Source organism: Delphinapterus leucas, chromosome 4, assembly GCF_059928025.1.
Source record: "Delphinapterus leucas isolate spDelLeu-1000000601 "Yukka" chromosome 4, BTC_Dleu_Yukka2, whole genome shotgun sequence".
In the NCBI taxonomy this organism is placed as follows: domain Eukaryota; kingdom Metazoa; phylum Chordata; class Mammalia; order Artiodactyla; family Monodontidae; genus Delphinapterus; species Delphinapterus leucas.
Window position 1 is genome coordinate 99,180,099 of NC_143132.1, and position 21,893 is coordinate 99,201,991.

Here is a 21,893-nt window from a genome sequence, read left to right on the forward strand (position 1 = left end):
ATACTCAGATCTTTAGTTGTCTCCATAGAGATCCAGAGATGACTAAATTCCCAGCCAAGGAAGGTCTCTTACCTAAGACATGGAAATAAGGAATGAAGACATCAAGATGGGTTCCCCTGATCACCGGGGCTCCTCAAACTTCTCTGAACACTCGGTGCTTGTAGAGGTGGCCCATCTAATGTATTAAGAACTTGCACTTCCCTTGCTTGAGGAGATACTGTGGACTAATAGGCATTCCCTTCAGGAGCTGTCCCAGGCTGATAATTACAGTTAAACCTCGGCATAACCAAGCTGGCAACATGCTAACTTCAATATAGAGAAAAGAGATTACAACCCAAAGGAGCTGTAAAAATTAGCTAGCATGTAACAACAGGATCCAAGGGAGTATTCCCGATATTGGATTTTGTCCCTAGCAACACTATGTTTTATTAACTAACTCATCAAATTCCTGTCAGTAAAGCCCTCTTGGCTGTTCCTCTGACCTTGCTGATTTTTACAGCGGTTAAGTAGCACCACTGGCCTCTACTGCTGTATTTCAAGGGACCTGGAATAGGAACTAAATAAGCAAGAATTCATTGACTTAGGGGCACTTTTATGGAACAGAATATTTAACTCCCTGGCAAGGACCCTAGGGATTGTGCAAATGAGCTGCTAGGGTGGCACTTATAAAACCTAGAAAAAGTGATGACCCCTAGTGAGGTTGAAGTACCTGAGTTACCTTGGCAGATGCTAGATAAAGGAATAAAAAGGCTCAAGGGGCATGTGTATAAAATAATTATGTAATGTAAGACCAGAGGACCCACAAAAGAGCATGTGCCATAGGAAGGCCCAGAGAACTCACATTTAGTCAAAGATTTAATAACTGCAGTGGTGAAAGGGACACTAGCATCGCTGAGAGGAGGCTCTCCTCCACAGGCTGGAGCTAATGGTAGAAGATGTAGCCACAGAGCTTGTGTGTTAATATAAAGGAAAGAATGGGTCTTCAGAATAATAGAGGCCAGGTGTTGTTGCTTAACCACCTGATGCCAGAGAGTCACAAATTGCTGAAAAGATCAACAAGGTTGGAGAATGGTAAAGAGACCTTTACTGAGAAGGAGTTAAGTTAGTTAATAGAACACAACATTACTGGGGTAAATCAAGCAGGGAATGAAGATGCTCTTCAATATCTATAATCAGAAGAAAGCATGAATGGAACAGTAGGTGGTTTCCCCAAAAATACTTATGATCCCTTTCTCAGTTCCCAGACATGAACCAATTTTCATATCTAGAACTTGTTGACTTAAGTCAGTATGTACTGAAATGATTCCTCCAGTTCTTCCCCCAAAGAGCCTATGGATATTTACTCAGGTGACTGCAAACCACATGAAAGCAAACACCCAGATATTTGAGGACTGTTGGATATAGGGTCATAATTGATATTTATACCTAGAAACCTGAAGTGCATAAAGGCCCCATATTTAAGTGGAGGTATGCAGGGGCCAGGTATTAAGTGAAATATTAACTAAACTTGTGTGATTATTTCCCCAGCCCCTGAGTGTTATAATTGGAACTGACATCCTTAGCAATTTAAGTCCTTCACCTACAGGGTAAAGCTGTAATAGAGGGAAAGACCAAATAAAAACCTGAAATTGTTCACTTTCATGCAAGAGAGTAAGTCAAAACAACAATGCATCTCATGAAGGAATGGGGGTAAAGGTGAGTAATGGTAAATAATGGTGCAATCCTTGAAGTTCTAAAGTATTCAAACTTGGTGGTCCCAATGTAATTCCATTCAATTCATCAGTGTGTCCTCTGCCAAAATCTGATAGATCTTGGTGGCCATTGCAACTCAGACAAATAGTAGGCACAGTTGCAGCTGCCATTCTGGACATATTTATTGTTGTCATAGATTAATAAGACCTCAGGTGCATGGTATACAGCTGTTGATTTGGAAAATACATTTATTTTTATCTCAACAGAGAAGAAGTTCCAAATCATTCCATACCCACTTGGACCGTACAACAATATTCATTTACAGTTTTGCCCCAGGCCTATGTTATATCTCCTTTCCTCTGTTCAAAGTGCTCTAGACCATCTGGAAATCCCATAGAATATCACTCTGAATCATTATATCAATAGCGTCATGTTGATCAAGCCGGATAAACATGAGATAGCTAGCCTGCTGAAGACTTTTTTAAGCTACATGCACTCCATACAGTGACAGATAACCCTTTTGAAGATTGAAGGATCTGCAACCTCTGTAAAATATTTAAGGATACATCAGACAGAATACAGCAAGAAATTCCCTCCAAAGTAAAAGTCACTTTGCTGCATTTTGCATCATCTACTGCAAAGGAGCCACAGCAAATGATAAGCCTCTTTACATTTTGGAGGTAATACATTTTACAGCTAGGGATACTGCAACTGCCCCTGTTCTCTGTGACATGGAAGTCTGCCTGATTTCAGTGGGGTCAAATGTAAGAAAGGGCTCTTCTCTAAGTTAGGGTACAATGCAAATAGCCTTACCCCTTTGGGCTACACAATTGGAGACCTTATGTTGTTAGAGGTATCATTGGTGGGATATGACCCAGTATTGGATGTATGGCCAGACCCAGTGGCAGAATCACAATGTGAGCCACTGGACCTTTAGAACAAAGCCATGCCACCTGTACTGGAGTATTACACCTTTCAAGAAATAGGTTTTAGTATGTTAGTAGTTCTGATAGAGACAAATGTTTGACTCTGGGTTACTAAGTGCCCATTCATTTGGAACTGCTCATTATGAGCTAAATTCTGTTGGACCTACCAAGACATAAATATGGGCCAGCTCAGCATTAGTCCATCATATGATGGAAATGGTACATATAGTACCAAGCCCAAAGAAGACCAAAGAGCATGAGTAAACAATACAAGCAAGTAGCTCAGACTTGCATGAAACTCCATGGTATAAAAAAGGGTCCTTAGCTTACATATATGGCTACAAAGAAGGGGGGGTGGTTCCCATTTAACTAGCTGAATGAGGAAGAAAATCTTGAGCTATGTTGATAAGTCTGCTCAGTGGGTGCATGTAGCTGAAAAATGGATGGCAGCTACATTACAGGGGCATTCAGGGTTTTCCTTGAGAGGTAATACTGAGGTAAAATCTTAGCATTGAACAAAAAGTTCATTCAATGAATGAAAAGTTTCAAGAAGTGAACTGATCATCCACTTCTGTGAGAGGTGAAGTGGTCTGAGGTAAGAATATATACAGAATTCTTGGCAGTGGCTCACGACATAGACTGCTGGTCAGGTTCTGGAATAACAATGACTAGAAGATCTGAGACAAAGAGGTGGAATAGAATCATGTACATGGACATATGGGATTAGACAAAAAGTGTGAGCATTTATGTATTAATGTTAATGCCCACCAGAAAATATCCACCATGGAAGACACACTGGAAAACCAAGAATACAAAAATGAACTGGCTAATCAGTATCAGCCAGTTTTTGTTATTAGCCATAATGGAATGATGGCCACAGGAATGGAATGACCACAGTGGCAGATATAGAGGCTATATTTGGACCCCAAAGCATAGACTCCTCCTTACCAAGGTCAGTCTAGCTATCGCCTCATGTGAATGTTTAGTCTGGCAGAGATCAATACAGATTCCCCCACTATGGCACTATTCCTCAAGGAGAATAACCAGCCACTTGGTTGCAAGTCGATTTCTTTGGGCCTCTTCCCTACTAGAAGAGCCAGGGGTTCATCCTCACAGGGACTGATACCTTTTCTGGGTATGGGTTTCCTTTTCTTATTTGCAGAGTTTCATCTAGCAACACTGAATGGGTCCCTACCAAGTGTTTGACCCATAGCCATAGAATCTTATAGACCTTACATATGACACACTATCAAGAAGTAATCGGCCTGATAAATCACTGGAATGACCTACGGGAGACAAAACTGTAGCGTTAGCCAGAGAATATACTCAAGTACCAGAGGAAATACTCAAAAAGGAGAGGTTGCCATCCTCTAGGGTACATTATATATGCTAAAAGCAGGGCCTTAGTATGCATTCCTGAAAGGAAGAATACATGATTCTGGCAACCACAATAGGAAGAAAGAGCAGACCCCACTTATCATCCCTACCCATGACCTCCTACTAGAGAACTTTGGTCTCCTGTCCTTGAAACTCTAAGCTCTGAATGATTAGGAGTGCTGGTTTCCATAAAGGCCACACTCTTGTCAGGGGACATAGCAAGTGTCCTATTGAAATGTATATTATAGCTGCTACCTGGGCACTTTGAATTCTTTGAATCCATTGATGAGTGGGTGGGAAGAGTCACCACTTTGGCAGGAATAATTGACTCTGATCAACAGGAGAAGCCTACTGTTTTGACACAGTTGGAGCCAGAAAGTATAGAACCCCAGTGATTTACCTGTTTGCCATTTGATTCTCTCTTGCCTAATAGCTACGGTGAGTAAACAAATACAGCAACCCTGGCCTTTAGAAGCACAATATTATCTAAGGCTCAGAGGGTTAGTGAATAAAAGTTTGGGTCACATTACCAGGAAAGTATTAATAAAGACCTACAGAGGTGATAGCTCTGAATAAGGGGGATTTAGAATGAATAGTGCGGGGAAGAAAATGATTAACATTTGCAGCCTTGAGACCATCACTAGTGACATTAGCCATAACTTGTCCAGCTAACTTCCCTCTTCTAAGTTTCTCTTCAGATGACAGGCTACAGAAAACCTGGAGAAATCTCTGCTAAAAAAAATGTGGAGGATTGATGCAGCTCAAGAGGTGTAAGAAGTCAGCTATACAGGCTAATAAGTGTGCCACCCAGATCTCCCTTCAAGTGAGAAACTGATCTGAGAACTATAGACAACAGCCTCCAGCTTCTATATATTTCTTTTGAATTCATTGTAGCCACATTATCTCTGGGCTGCCCCCAGCCAATGTCTAAGCATGGCAAAGGTACTAGAAGTACTATAGCTGTAGTCTAAAGTGCCTCCTACTATCTACTCTCCCTTTCTTCCCCTTCTTGTTTCACAGCTATCAGATGTTCGTTGAAAGTTTTCTTGCCAACCCCTGGTCCTTCTCCTCTTCACCTTTCCTAGATATTAACCTTAATAAATCCCATTCATGTTTAATTCTCTCCATGCTTCTACTTCTTATAGGACCCAACATGGCACACTAACTCTACCAATCTACTAGCTCTTGCACCCAGAGGAAATGAAATAAGACCCATAGCACTAGTAGTACCTTAGTTCAATTATAGTTAATCCATCACAAGGTACATTTACTGAGTGCCACAATATGGCAGATAGATATAGATATAGATACAGATATAATCACCAACTATTGTCATACATGTGCACATATAAATGAATGAGATATGGTCTTTATTGTCAAGAAACATAGGGTCTATCTGGAGAGACAGATACATGTAAAATTACTAAAATCACATTCATTCAGTGATAAGACCATGTCATAAAGGAAATGTATCAAAGTGTTTTGGGAGGAGAGAATCTCTGGGAGGATTTTATAGTGAAAGCTTCTAGCACTGATCTACTTGTGGTACTTTATATTTTCCAAAAATGACCATAAGAGCATTTGTAGTCTCACATGATCTTTCAGAAACTTGTCACTCTCTCAAAAGGTAGAGTCCATTTCCTCTCCCTTGAACCTGCTATTGTATTTGAAACTGACAATGAATAGAATGCAGCAGAAGCGATACTGCACAGCTGCTGAGTTCTAGATCCTAAAAGACAATGCAGTTTCACCTCAGGATAGATGAGCTAATGCATAAAAAACAAAACGAAACAAAACAAAACAAAAAACCCCTGCTACCTTAAAGATTCTGTGTTGGACAGACGCAAGGAAAGACTGCACAGAGACAGAAAAAAATGGTCAAGGAGTCCCAACTCTAAAGCTTCCTAGTCCAGGCCCCAGACATATGAGTAAGCAACTCATCAGATGATTACAGCAAGCAGCAGCCTTCCAGCTGCTCCAGGGGCAGCAGAGCCTAGCTTTCCTTTTCAAGGACTTTCCAAATTGCAGTCCAAATCATGACTAAAACAAATATTATTTTAATCAGTTAAGATTTGATATACAAAATGAGGTCAAATGTACAAACTTCCAGTTATAAATAAGTCATGGCAATGTAATGTACAGCATGGTGATTATAGTTAATAATTCTGCACTGCATATTTGAAAGTTACTAAGAGAGTAGATCTTAAAAGTCTTCATCAAAACAAGAATAGAAAATTTATAACTATGAATGGTAATGGATGTTAACTAGACTTATTTTGGTGATCATTTCGCAGTGTATACAAATATCAAATCAGTATCTTGTACACTTGAAAGTTATATAATGTTGTATTTCAATTATACCTCAATTAAGAAATTTGGTGTAGTTTTCTAGATTCAATTGCAAATGAATTTCAACAGTTTTTCAATTGATTGATAAATAGAAGTGTATATGAGTGTGCATGTATTATCTGTTCATCATATATTCATTAAGGGGATTTCTACTCATCGATTTGTATGAGTTCTTCATTTTTAAAATATGGTATTAGTATGATTCATAACTGTTATTTTCAAATGACAAAAAGTTTCTCGACTGAAGCTAAAATAGAACTTACCAATTCATAGAGCCAGAAGGGCCAGGCATTTAAAAATTCCAGACAAAGATTCAAATGTTCAAACAATATTTTAAGAATCTTCCATTTTATCTTTCAAATGTAGTCTTATTTTTATGTTGTTCATTTTCAACCAGTCTCTCTCTTTGTGGTACTAAAAATGGCCCTCAGCAGCTCTGGATTCCATGATCCACAGAGTCAATTATACCATCAAACTCAGACCATTTCTTAGAAAGTCGTCGTAGCATACTTCCTGAAGATGATTCCTTGGGTTGGCTGGAGAAATATATTCATCTGTGAATGGATACATATGGCCTGGAAGATGGATTGCCCTCATGCCCTCAATCTTAGGCCTAAGTCATTGGTCAAGCTCTATCACAAAATACAGACAAATTCACTGAAATATCCTTTTAAATCATTTATTACAAATATATTTTCCTGTTTCATTTTTGGCCATTTTTTTAGGTATTTCTTCTTTGATGAATAGTTTTTTATTTTCATGTAGACAAGAGAATTTCTCTTTACCTCTTTTCTCTTTCCTTCAACAATTTCTAATGATTTCGTATATTTGATAAAAGTTATTTTCTTCTACTTTTAGGCAGTTTTTGATATTTATTATATTTTAATTACATAAAATTTGAAATTGATCTGAGCATCTATATTGATTTATTTTTCCAAGTGTTAGCATCTTATCTGAACATCATTTGTTGGATAATTCTTCCTTTCTTCATTGACTTGTAAATCGTCTTGTCATAAATTAAGTTTATATGCATAGTAAGTATATTAAGGATTATTTGGGGCTATGAATTCCACTAAGTTGTTGGCTCTATTTTTTATCAGTAGCACATTTCTTTGACTTCTATATCTTCTCATAATTTATTATTCAGGAGTTTCACTGATTCTTCCAATTTAAATTACTCATTTTTATGCCATGCGTTAGCCAGTAGTTCAACCCTCAGAAATATATTTGTTGTAATGAATTATCTCAGCTTTCTTTCTTTTGGAATGAATTACACTTATTTTGTAACAGCTTTATTGATGTAAAACTGACATACTATAAAGTCCACATGGAAAAAGTGTAAAATTTGATGTTTTGACATATGCATATAACTGTGAACTATCACCTCAATCAAGATAATAAACATATCCATCACCCCCAAAAGGTTCCTCATGCCTTATTTTAATCCTTCCTTCTGCCCTTTTCCACAGTTGACCTCTTGTAGTCAGTGGTCTGCTTTCTGTTAATATACATTAGATTGCATGTATAAGATTTTATATAAATGCAATCCTATAATATACATTCTTTTCATCTGGATTCTTTCACTCACCGTAATTGTTTTGAGCTTCATCCATACTGTTGTATTAACAGTCTCCTCCTCTATATTGCCAAACAGTATAATTCATATGTCAGATTTGCCACAATTTGTTTATCTGTCATACTACTTATGGCTATTTGAGTTGTTTCCAGTTTGGGGCTATAACAGAAAAATAGGCTTCTATAAACATCTGTGCAAAAGTCTTTGCGTAGATAGAAGCTTTCATTTTTCCAGATAAATAAATATCTAGAAATGGAATGGCTAGGTCTAATAGCAGATGAGTGACTGACTTTCTTTTTCAGTGTCTAGTCGTGTTTTAATCTTAGATTTAAAATGAGGAGTCAGCTTTATGCCTACTTGCTTTCATAGGAATTATCATCTGTTATGAATCAGCTGAGCAAGGGAAACATTACAAAAAGAGACAAGACCATGGGGTCCTAGAATTTAAAGCAAGAACAACTCTTGATGATCACAGATTCCTAAGCCCTCATTTTACAAAGGGAAAAAAACTAAACAAAACAAAACCTCAATATCTGAGAAGAGTAAGTGACTTGCCCAAGGTTACAGAGAAGCAGGACAATTTCCAAAGATAATTGCTGATCTATTTATTTTACCACTAACATTGGCTTAAAATTTTTTCTCAGTCAGCCTTTTTAGGCAGGAAAACATGCAAAAGTGTTTTGTTTTTTTTTAATATTTAGAGCAATTTTACGTTCACAGCAAAACTGAGTAGAAAGTACAGAGATTTCCCGTATACTTCCCGCCCCCAAACAAACATAGCCTTTCCTGTTATCACGAGTCGCCACCAAAGCAGTACATTTGTTACAACTGACGAATCTACATTGACATATCTTTTTCACCCAAAGCCCTTAGTTTACATTCGGGTTCACTCTTAGTGTTGCACATTCTATAGATTTGGACAAATGTATAATGACATATACCCACCATTATAGAATCATACAGAGTATTTTCACTGCCCTAAAAATCCTCTGTGCTCCACTTCTTCATCTCTCTCTCTCCTTAATCCCTGGTAACCACTGATCTTTTTACTGTCTCTATAGATTTGCCTTTTCCAGAATGTCACAGTGTTGGAATGACACAGTATGTAGCCTATTCAAATGGGCTTATTTTACTTAGCATGTGTGCATTTAAATTTCCTCCACGTCATTTCATGCTTTATAGCTCATTCCGTTTTACTGCTTAATAATATTCCATTTTATGGATATTCCACAGGCTATCTCTTTACCTACTTACTGAATGGCATTTGGTTGCTTCCAAGTTTGGGCAATTATGAATAAAACTGCTATAAACACCCTTGAGCAGTTTTTTGTGTGGACAACAAGGGACTTTTAAAGAAACTACAAACTATTTTCCAAAGTGTGTAATTTTACATTTCCTACCACCATTTTATAAGCATGGAGCTTATTCTCCAATTGGAGCAGTTTCTCCAATTCTCAACCATTACTTAATATGGTCAATCCGTTTAATTATAAATATTCTAATAGGTGTTTTCGTGTATCCTATTGTGGCTTTATTTTACATTATCCTAACAAGAATTTGTAGAGCACCTCTGAAAGAGCTTTTATGAGACCCAAATATCACTTGACATCCAAATAGGATATCATTTGACATCTAAATATCAAATACTTTTCTCATATTTGAGCTTTCTGGTTCCTTTACTGATTTTTTCAGAAATTTTGTATATTATGGATCAAAGTTTCTATCATTCTATGAATGATATTTTCTATCATTCTATGAATATTTTCTATCATTCTATGAATATTATTTGTCTTTTCTTTCATTTGACATCATTTAAAATCAACAATGTCTTTCAGTGATGAAATTCAAAATTTATAATTTTTTCCTATTTTGGATTGTGTTTTTGGTACTGAAACTAAAAAATCTTGGTCACTGAAAGTAATAGATATTTTCTCATTTTATTGTTGGAGTTCTATACTTTTAGGTATAGACTTATGTCTATGGTCCATTTTGAATTTCCATTTGAATTTATATATGAGGCAAGGTATGCATTCAAGTTATTTATGGTTAATTTCCATTATGTATATAGAATACATTCAGGAAGATAATTTTTGATAAATTGAATGCTTTAACATTATGAAATAAGATTCTTTAGTGCTTTTGTCATTACTTTATCATCTGAAACCTACTTTGTTTTGATATTAATGTAGTCACTCCAACTTTTTCTTTCAATTAGTGTGAGCATGTGCCATTTTGTATCCTTTTACTTTTAATCTATTTGTTTATTTATATTTAAAGTAGGTTTCTAGTAGGCAGCGTAGAGTCGTGCCTTCTTTTTTGCTCCAATCTGACAATTTCTGCCATTTATTGGGGTGTTTGGATACTCTATATTTAACGTTATTATGTATATGTTATAGTTTTCAGTTTAGGTCTGTTCTTTTGACATTTCCTTTGTATTTGTCCCATATGCTTTAGTTCCTTTTTCCTCTTTTTTCTAACCTCTTTGGATTAATTTAATATTTTTTATAATTTCATTCTATCTCTTTTACCTATCACTCACCAAACGCTGATGGCAAAATGACATTCATTAATGTTTCCACAGGAGAATATCTCTGTTTTATAGTTCCTACAGATTATATAATCGTTTCACCATTTTTTTCCATTAGGGGTTTTGCATACAATAGTTCATCTTATTTTTTTAGACAAAATCACTAATCTGTTTTTAAACTATAGCTACTCTGTTATTTATCCAATTAACAGCTGATATTTTCTGCAATGATAGGCTATGCAGGTCTTTCTCCTGGGTCACCCAAGATTTTTAAAAGAGAAATGCCCAAGAGTCCTGGTCAACATGACACAAGATCAGAGTGAGAAAATGTATTTAACTATCATCCACCTGTGGTCGCACCATCTTCTAAACTGAATGTTAAAATCAATTGCATATTGGGTTTTACAAATGATTTTATTCTTTGGCCCTTTAATTCTATTGATTTGGGCACCCTCCACCCAAACTTCACTTTGCCTGACATTCATTGCCCATTCCCTAAATCACACCATCACTTCCATCTCTGCATCTAGTACAGTACAATTTTGTTGCCTAAGAGAATACTTCCAAATATTATTTTACTCTAAATTATTTTGAACTATTTTAAATTGGTTTAATTCTATTAAAAGTCCAAGGTAAGGGCTTCCCTGGTGGCGCAGTGGCCATACCGTTCACCATATTTATTTCTATCAGTTATTTCTTGCAATTTAATATTAAATAATTAAGATAGAAACGAGACTATTTGCATTTGTATTAGTAAATTGATCAAGTTATGGTAATAGGCTCACGTAAACAACTTCACATTATTATCTGAAAAAAAGCTATGAAAAATGACAAATTTCATGAATTAAATATATAGAGGTGTTTATCATCATGACAATGCAAAAATGGAAGAAAGTTGACGTTTTAAAATTTTATTTTTTGATTTACTCATTTGCAATTGCTTTGTCAAATATTTGAAAGCTTTTGGGCTTCCCTGGTAGTGCAGTGGTTGAGAGTCCACCTGCCGATGCAGGGGATGCGGGTTCGTGCCCCGGTCCGGGAAGATCCTACATGCCGCGGAGCGGCTGGGCCCGTGGGCCATGGCCGCTGAGCCTGCGCGTCCGCAGCCTGTGCTCCGCAATGGAAGAGGCCACAACAGTGAGAGGACCGCGTACCGCAAAAAAAAAAAAATTTGAAAGCTTTTGATTCTTGCTGGTCATCAACATAAAATTAAACACAATAGGTGTTCTGTTTGATTCAAAATAACTAAAATTTCATTATAGTTTCATTATCTACAATGAAGCTATGACAATGAATAAGTATTTTAGATTTTGCCAATCTGAGATTTTATGTTGTAAGAAAATACATAGTGACATCAAAATAATTGCTTACAGTTATATTTTTTTTGACAGTTTCTAATTCTGTCAGCCTCCTAGTATGGTATGGAATTAAACATATGTTATATTTTGCATAAGGGTCTCACAATATGAAATCATCAACCACATTGACTATAAATTGGCATATGTGAAATTTCTAAGAGGAAAATCTTTAGATGTAAATCTGTGAAGTAGAGATAATTATCCCATCTTTACTTTGACTTCTAGAATGGATATACTACAGATACATACTTAAAAACCCTTTTATTTTTCAAGGACAGATGAATAAGATATAAATAACTGTCTAATTCAATGACTCACAGTGAACACAAATTAAATTACTATGGTATATGAATAGGAATACTCTATACAAGGTCTGGAACCCAACCCCAAAAATAAAAGTACTATTCTGTATCATAGATATGAAGGTTATTGTTTTTATTTGGTAGAAGAGAATTCAATATGCCCCCAAATTTCAGTGGTGCCAAAAGGCAAAGAGGTTAACTATAAAACCATTTGTGGGGAATGATGATAATTTAACTTAAATATCAAATTAAGATACCATTTACAAAACTAACACAACATTGTACATCAACTGTACTTCAATTAAAAAAAAGAAATATCATTTGCAATTCAGGAGAATGCATTTATCACTGCTGCTAAGGTATAGTTTATTGGGTGTTATAGACTTTGAAAAAAGAGACACAAGGTTTGATATATTCATACTGTAGAGTGATTTCCTATTGCAAATGATTGGAACAGACTTCTGGCATCCTAATGTTCCTGTGCTGATGGGCTCTTGTTTTGTTCACTGTGTCTAAAGCAATAAAATCCGCTTGTAAGCTCTCCTCTGGCAGCTGAGCACTGCATGCATTCAGGTCATTATGGCAGTAGGGATGCTCAGTTGGGAAAATGGTATATAAATAACGATAACGTGAGCAGAGTCTGATTAATCCTTACTGGCCAGTGACTATTTTTAGGATCCTCTTGCATTTGGAAGGATTTATGCTTCCGAGGAATTGAATGTAAGAGTGTGAATGCTAACTCCATTCTGACAGCACAAGAGGAGCTTTTAGAAAACAATTACTTTAGAAGTGAGTTCTGAAAATCACAGCATTTTTAAGTATACTTATGTAGTTTTTAAGTAAGTATGCATTATGTTTTGAGAACTATTCCTATGAGAATATTTTATAAAAGTCCCCCCAAAATGTAAATCTCAGGGAAAGACAACAGTTGTTTTCCATTAGTATTATATTCTATTTCTTAGTGATAACTTTTTGATGTAGTCTCTGCAATTCATTTTATTTCATTATTTTAAAAAATTATTTCTACCTGGTACACTTTCTCATTCTCTCCTTTCTTTTCTCTCTCTCTCTCTTTCACACACACACACACACACACACACACACACACCCCATAGAGATATAAAATAATTTTTCCCAAATAAAGAAATAAGGTAGAACTCAAAGAGGTGGATACATATATTCATGTATCTGATATTTGGGATATTTATATAATTGCATTTCCAGTTATACAAAGCAACATGGGTAGCTTCCAAACAATTAAGTACTTTAGCTCTATCAATTAAGAGAAACAAGCTCATATTGTCAGTTAATAGCATACATCTTCATATCAACTGTGACTACATATTTTAACGTTTTCATTACCTTAAAACCACAAAACATCTGATCGAGCTAAACCTGTCTATTATTTGCAGCTTTTTCTGTGCTGGTAGGATCTAATGTTTTACAAACATTATCATAAGCTCTATCAGACACTTAATTTAGATTTATAAGTACACTACCACAAATATCTTGTGTTGATGACTTAACCAGATTGATAGTTATCTTAATTTCAATATGATAGACTTATTGGTGCTTTCGTCTAGCCAGTCTTTAGATGACTGATAATACTGACTGTGATTACTTCTCCTGGTACTAGCCACCAATTTTTGAGCATTTGTAAGAGATGCTATTCCAGGTATTCACATTTATGATTTATAATTATGAGACCTACTGTGAATGTTATGTAATATTATGTAATGTTATTTGTATAATATTATCCCTATTATACAAATGAGAAGGGCACTACAGTTCAAGGGTAATAGCTTGACCTATATAACAGAACTAAGTTAGTGAGCTAGGTCTATAATGTAAAGGTCTATGGTTCCAAAGCCATGTTATTTTACACATTATGTCATGCTACCTGAGGTTGATTTAACTTGATTTCTATTTTTAAATATTTTTGCAATCTATCTGAAATCTAATCACAATTTGTCATTTTCTCTTACCATAGGCAAAATGAATTCTTGAAACTAGTCACAGCCATTTATAGTGAACATTTGTGACTCATGTTGGCCATGGGGCACTACAAAGATGAATGTGATAAGATCCCTAAAAAAACACATTGCAGATTATAATGAATAGTATTAATACACACTTGGGATTTAAAAATGCTATAAAGGAGTAACTAATTTTAACTTGTACAATCTAGCAAGCCTTGTAGGAGAAATAGGCCTTGACAAATAAGTAAAACTTGAATACATAGATATGGGGACAAGAAAGGGGAGATATAAGATTTTAAGCAAAGGCAATGAAGTTGAGAAACATTAGACTGAAAACTGCAAACATGGACAGAACATAGTTTTGCTTTCCCGAGATGGTATATGTCTAGGATTTGTGTTTGTTGTAAGATACAATGATAATACCCTCACTACCACCACCACTACAACTTCTTTACTTCTTTCCCTTCCTTCTGAAAATACTAAAGTCGACAACTAAATATAGTAATTGACTAAAATTATAGATTCTATAATATATAATGTGCTTTATACACATTTTAGGTTATTTTATTATAAAATAGTAAGCCAATTCTAAATTTCAAAATTACCTTTATGACCTATTGAGAGTTGTTATGAATGAAACTGCTTGGACACTGGGAATAATTTGATTTGATGATTACAACTCACCACATTCTAAGGAAGAATTAAAATTGGAAAGAAATTGAACCTATGAAAGAACATGTATATACATGAGCATATTTATTAACTCTTATCTCCTATATCATCTCTCAGCATTTTGTACCTGCTTTTAATATATCATTTAGAGAACTGTATTTGAATTATTTATTTTACATGTTTGTTTCTCCCCCCAAATTCAGTCTGTTCTGAATGAAGTTCCACATCTTTCCATTCTTTAGATTAATAGGACAAAATACTTTGTCATATTTTCATCTTCTGAAAAAGTGTAAAGTTGATTTATATTTAATAATGCCTTGTTAAATTCAGAGAATAACCTTTACTATGAAAGCACAAGTATTGTCATATTTCCTACAGAAAAAAATGCACTTGTATGACACTGAACCAAATGCATCTATTTTATGAGCACTGTCTTATTTTTAGTTTAAGAAAGCTCAACAATTATTTCAAAAATGATATTTTCAATTGGGGTATATTAATGTAGATAAACATGCATAACTCATCTGGATAAATGCCTATTGAAAAACATTGAGATAATTCTATTTTAAAGAGGGAGAGACGTAAGTCATTTACAATTGTTAAAAGAAGTGTAATTAAAACCATAACAAAGAACCAAACAGAAATTATGGAGTTGAAGAATAAAATGAATGAAAAATTTTAAAATTGCAATGTAGAGTGTCAACAGCAGACTTCATGAAGCACAAGAAAGAATCTGTAAACTCAAAGACAAATTATTTGAAATTACCCATACTACCCAAAGTGATCTGTAAAGTCAAAGCAATCCCTATCAAAATTCCAATGGTATATTTCATAGAAGTACAAAAACAATCCTAAAATTCACATAGAACCACAAAATACCCTGAATATCCAGATTAATCTTGAGAATTAAACTTGAGACTCTTGAGAAAGATGAACAAAGTTGGAGGTAGCACACTTCATGATTTCAAACTATATTACAAAGCTATAGTAATCAAAAGCGTATGGTATTGGTGAAAAACATACACGTGGATCAATGGAGCAGAATAGAGAGCCCAGAAATAAACCCACACATATACGGACAATTAAACTTCAACAAAGATAACCAAGAATACCCAGGGAAGAAAGAATAGTATCTTCAAAAATGATGCTGGGAAAACTGGATATCAACATGGAAAAGAATTACATTGTACCCTTATCTTACATCATACACAAAAACCAACTTAAAATGAAGTAAAGACTTAAACGTTAAGACCTGAAACTATAAAACTTTTAGAAGGAAACATAGGGGACAAACTCCTTGACATTGGTCTTGGTAATTTTTTTAAAATTTGATACCGAAAGCACAGGCAACAAAAGCGAAAATAGACAAATGGGACAGCATCAAACTATAAAGCTTCTGCACAGCAAAAGAAGCAATCAACAGAATGAAGAGGCAACCTATGGTATGGGAGACAATATTTTCAAACCATATATCAGATAAGGGGTTAATATCCAAAATATATAAGGAACACATTTACTCAACAGCAAAAAAAAAAAAAAAAATGCAATCTGCTTAAAAATTCAGCAAGAACCTAAAAGACATTTTTCCAAAACACATACAAATGGCCAACAGGTATATGAAAAGATGCTCAACATACTAGTATTTCAGAGAAATGCAAATCAGAACCACATTGAGATATCACCTCACACCTGGTAGACAGTCATTTTCAAAAAGTGAAAAAAAAAAAAGTATTGGTGATGATGTGAAAAAAAGGAACTTTTGTACTCCATTGGTGGCAATGTAAGTTGATACAGCCATATGGAAAACAGTATGGAGTTTCCTCAAAAATTTAAAAATAGGACTATCAAATGATTCAACAATTCCAATTCTGGGTATATATCCAATGAAATAAAATCACTATCCTAAAGAGATATTCTTCTCCACATTATCCCTGACCTCCAGTATCATTTTCCTCTCTCACCAAATGCACACACTCTAATATATTTCAATTCTGTCCTTGGGTATATATCCATCCTCATAAAATATTTAGTGTTGTGTTTATTTATAGGAATTTATGCATATTTCCCTTTTTATTTTCATAACTGCTATAACTCTTTAGATTTTATTCTATTCCTTGCTCTTTAAATGTACATAGTTATTAAAGTACATGTATATTTGCATTTGTAAATGCTTTTCCTTAGAATTCCCTAACCAAGCAGCAATTTGATATTTTTGTATTTTTTTCTAATTTATTTCTATTTTTCTAAATTTTAACATATCTCCATCCTAATTTTAACTTCTGCTTTAATCATACTGAAACTCCTTTGGTCCCAGGCCACTTGTCATGCTTTTCTTTCCTTTCCATCCTTTTCATCTTCCTAAAATCCCTTTTCCTTTCCTGTGTGCTTGAAAACTCTCTTCCAAATACTGTTTCTTTAACTTTTGACATTGCCTGCATTATTAGTAAGTTAGTTAAATAAATGAAGTAAATTAAAACTTAAATTGACTTAAAACACACACACACACACACACACACACATACACATATACACTCATTAATTTACAGAACCAGAGTCTTAAAGAGAAGGCAGGTAGATGATTAAAGCAAGGACAAATTGTTTTGCTAAAATCCTGGCTTTGCTCTGCCCCCAGCATGTTTGCTACATCCTGAGACTGAACCCTTCATAACTGCAGCAGCTATTTGGGCTATGCTTGCTCATGCATAGTTGTGAGCGAGGGAGGCTGTCTTCCTCAGGTTGCATTTTAATGGTAAGGAAGCTTCTTTCCATGAAGCCTGTATCAAATTCTTAGGTTAACTGACCAAATTTGCTTAGGCCTGCCCTTTTGTATGTCAGATACTTGCAAGGGGGAATGCGTTTACCAGGATTAGATTAGACTGTTTTGAACACATCAATCAGTTTCCCGTGAAACACATGGGTTGAGATCTTGAGGAAGCATACGTGCATCAATCAAGTTTCTCTTACAAAAGGAGAAAGCAGCATTTGCACACTGAGAAGAAACAACATGGATACCACACAGACTCACTCCTTACCCTGTTTAGTAAAAGTAAATAAATGCTCCTATCTCAGACTTACACAGCACAATAAATATAAATATGCATATGGGTATCATATGTTTCATTGTGGAAGATCAATACTTTCAAAAACTGGATGAATATTAAAGAGTTAACTGTATTAGATTTGGCTTCCTCATCATTAAAGAAGGGACATGATGTTAATCGCCTCCCTGCGAGGTTGTAGTTTTTAGCACCATTATTAGCACATCATACTTGGTAACGTCCTAAGCCTGGGTTGATTATTCGACAGTGCTATTATTAATAACTCTCCATTCTAGATGAGCATGAGCTCTGCAGTTTACCATTTTCTAGTATGATTTAAGTTATAACATTTGACTAAAGTCAAAGTTTAAAAAAAACAGCCTCTTCCACTCTTGTTAAGAAATTATATTGTAATTGCAGTTGTTTTTGAAACACACATTTACACACACACAAATACATACACACACACCCATACACACCCTCAGTGTAGAAATTCTCAGTTGCAGGTGAGATAGTATCAGGATTTCTTTTCAGAGATATTTGGGAACACCCATCTATTACCTTATTGTATATTTAATGTTTTTCGTTCGCAGATATCCTTCCTGTCTTAGTACATTCAAACTTGCCTATTTATCTTCTTTTGATCTTTCACACTTTAACACGAATGTCTTGTCAGCAGAGACAGCTTCATTGGCCCATCCCTCCAATACTAGGACCATGCTTTAAACAGATACCTAGGACCATGTCCTTTGTATTCATAATTCAGAAGATTTATTAAGTAATAAATTATACATTTATTTGTAATGATTTGATTGTCATGTTATTTTCAACAAGACTCTTTTTGGATTTTGTTCATAATATTATTCATTTCCTACCACATACTCAATAAATATTTGTTAAATATGGTGTACTGGGTAAGGTTCTCTGGAGGCTGTTAATTTATGAGTGTTCTGTGTGGCCTGGGGAAAAAAGTCAGTATTCTAAACGGATATCAATCTCAGGCTATAACTTCAGGTATTACAAATGTAACTTCACTTTTCTATTAAAGAACTTAATTTATAAATGAGCTTTATTACATTACATGATAGAGAAACATTATTCAATCAGTAATGAAAATCGCAACCCATTATGTGTTTCCCGTCAAAACAGGTCTCTTTCACCCCATAGTGAGTTCTATGATCTGGGGCTTAGGTAGTAACCTACTTGGAGGGTGAGATTATAAGTTCTTTGGGTACAGTCACCTCACCCCACTGGCATATGTTGAGTCATCTCCATCCTCACCAAGTCTCACAGAGCCAGACCATATAAAGTGTTGTTGAGGCCTCCTTCTCCCAGTCACAAGACTTCTCTAAACCTGGTTGTCAATACCATGTCCACACATTTCTTGGGCACAACTGAAACATAATGTTACTCATACTGGTACATAAAAACCTAACAAAACTTTCTCAGGCCCCTCTGACTAAAGGGCTCTTGCTAGCGTTTCTATCCTATGACTTCTGAACTATGCTGGATGCCATAAATGCAATGAGGTGTGCCAACTTCTCAGGCAACATGAAGAAAGCAAGGCTACATTAACAGTGTCAGTTAGAAAGGTTTGATTGATAAAGAAGAATCATATGACCCAAAACAAAAATACTTACATACTCATAGTCTATTGCAGGCAAAGATACAATATGATGACAGCATTAAAGTAAGGATATGTATCACAGATGAAGGATGCCTCATAGGAAAGTGTCCGAAGAAGCCAGGTGGGAGCCACAATTGCCCTGCTTCTGTAGGGTTTATCAAACAGATTTTCCCTCTCAGATCAGGACCCTTATATGTATACAAAATACCTCAGAAACAGAACCCCACATGGGGACTCCCTTGAGGTTTCTGATGGTCATGTAAGCATATTCTACCTAATCAGACCCAACTGCAAATTGTCCCAGAAACCTCACAGATACCAGGTGCAAATCATCAATCTCACTGTTATCAATAGAAGAATGCTGACAGGCTGATACAAACCATCTCCAAACTCCATAGACCTATGGCTACCAACCAACACTATTTAATCAATATGTTTCGTGCCCCGATCAGCATTCAGTGCCCTGCAGGTAATTCAGCAAACAGAGCAGGCCAATTCCAGGGTGGAATTAAACTCAGCACAAAGGAAGAGCCTGGATTTATTTGAGCAATGCCTTCCAAAATACATTTACACCTAGATTATTTCTCTCCTTTTATCCTCCAACAACAGTCTATAAATATTTAAATCATTTGGAACTGCACCAGTGTTCTGGCAGGAAAAGAAGGCACATTCAAATACAGCAATTAAGGAGCCTTCTATAGAGACATTTTCAAACGGCGGCTGGTTTGACCAATACAGGATGCTGCTATTCCCAGAACTAAAAACAATGGTAAAATATTAGGAGCCCTAGGTCAGAGTAGCCAAGGAAATAATAGCTTTTGGAAATAAGAAAAAGTAACTGTATGGAAAGGATAACTGATGGAAGGTCCAAGAGCTGTGCACTTCAGACACTGGATGCAGCCAACCAATGTTGATAAATAGCAATATGGCTCTAGGGGAATGGAGAATACATACCCTGGCTGTATTCTCTTCCTTGACTCTGATATTCTTCCAGAGGGCAGGGGAAGTCATTGATACATTCAATACGGTGCAGAGTCTGAGACACAGAGCACGTGGAGAATATGAAGAATGCATCTGGAGAGGCAAGAGGAGAATATCCATCATGGTGTCAGGGAAAGGTAAAAACCTGGCTCTTATGTCATGGTGCATTCTTGAATATCCATAGTATTTTATGGAATATAATTTATGCTCGACTACCCTCAAGGATTGAAAAGTAACGCTGCAGGACAAAACAACATGAAAGCATAGGCATTTTATACTCAGAATCATTTTTTTTTCTTTTAATTGGGAAGATTTATTTATTTTATTTATTTATTAATTATCAACATCTTTATTGGAGTTTAATGGCTTTACAATGTTGTGTTAGAGTCTGCTGTATAACAAAGTGAATCAACTATATGTACACATATATCCCCATATTCCCTGGCTCTTCCATCTACCTCCCACCCTCCCTATCCCACCCCTCTAGGTGGTCACAAAGCACCGAGCTGAACTCCCTGTTGTATGTGGCTGCTTCCCACTACCTATCTATTTTACATTTGCTAGTGTATATATGTTCATGCCACTCTCTCACTCTGTCTCAGCTTACCCTTCCCCCTCCCCGTGTGCTCAAGTCCATTCTCCATGTCTGCATCTTTATTCCTCTCCTGCCCCTAGGTTCTTCATAACCATTTCTTTTTTGTTTTTTAGATTCCATATATATGTGTTAGCATACAGTATTTGTTTTTCTCTTTCTGACTTACTTCACTCTGTATGACAGACTCTAGGTCCATCCACCTCACTACAAATAACTCAATTTCATTTATTTTTATGGCTAATATTCCATTGTATATAAGTGCCACATCTTCTTTATCCATTTGTCTGTCGCTAGACACTTAGGTTGCTTCCCTGTCCTGGCTATTGTAAATAGAGCTGCAATGAACATTGTGGTACATGACTCATTTTGAATTATGATTTTCTCAGGGTATATGCCCAGCAGTGGGATTGCTTTGTCATATGGTAGTTCTATTTTCAGTTTTTTAAGGAACCTCCATACTGTTCCCCATAGTGGCTGTATCAATATACATTCCCACGAACAGTGGAAGAGGGCTCCCTTTGCTCCACACCTCCTCCAGCATTTATTGTTTGTAGATTTTTTGATGATGGCCATTCGACCAGTGTGAGGATTGTAGTTTTGATTTGCATTTCTCTAATGATTAGTGATGTTGAGCATCCATTCATGTGTTTGTTGGCAATCTATATATCTTCCTTGGAGAAATGTCCATTGAGGTCTTCTGTACATTTTTGGATTGGATTGTTTGTTTTTTTGATATTGAGCTGCATGAGCTACTTGTATATTTTGGAGATTAACCTTTTGTCAGTTGCTTCATTTGCAAATATTTTCTCCCATTCTGAGGGTTGTCTTTTGGTCTTGTTTATGGTTTCCTTTGCTGTGCAAAAGCTTTTAAGTTTCATTAGGTCCCATTTGTTT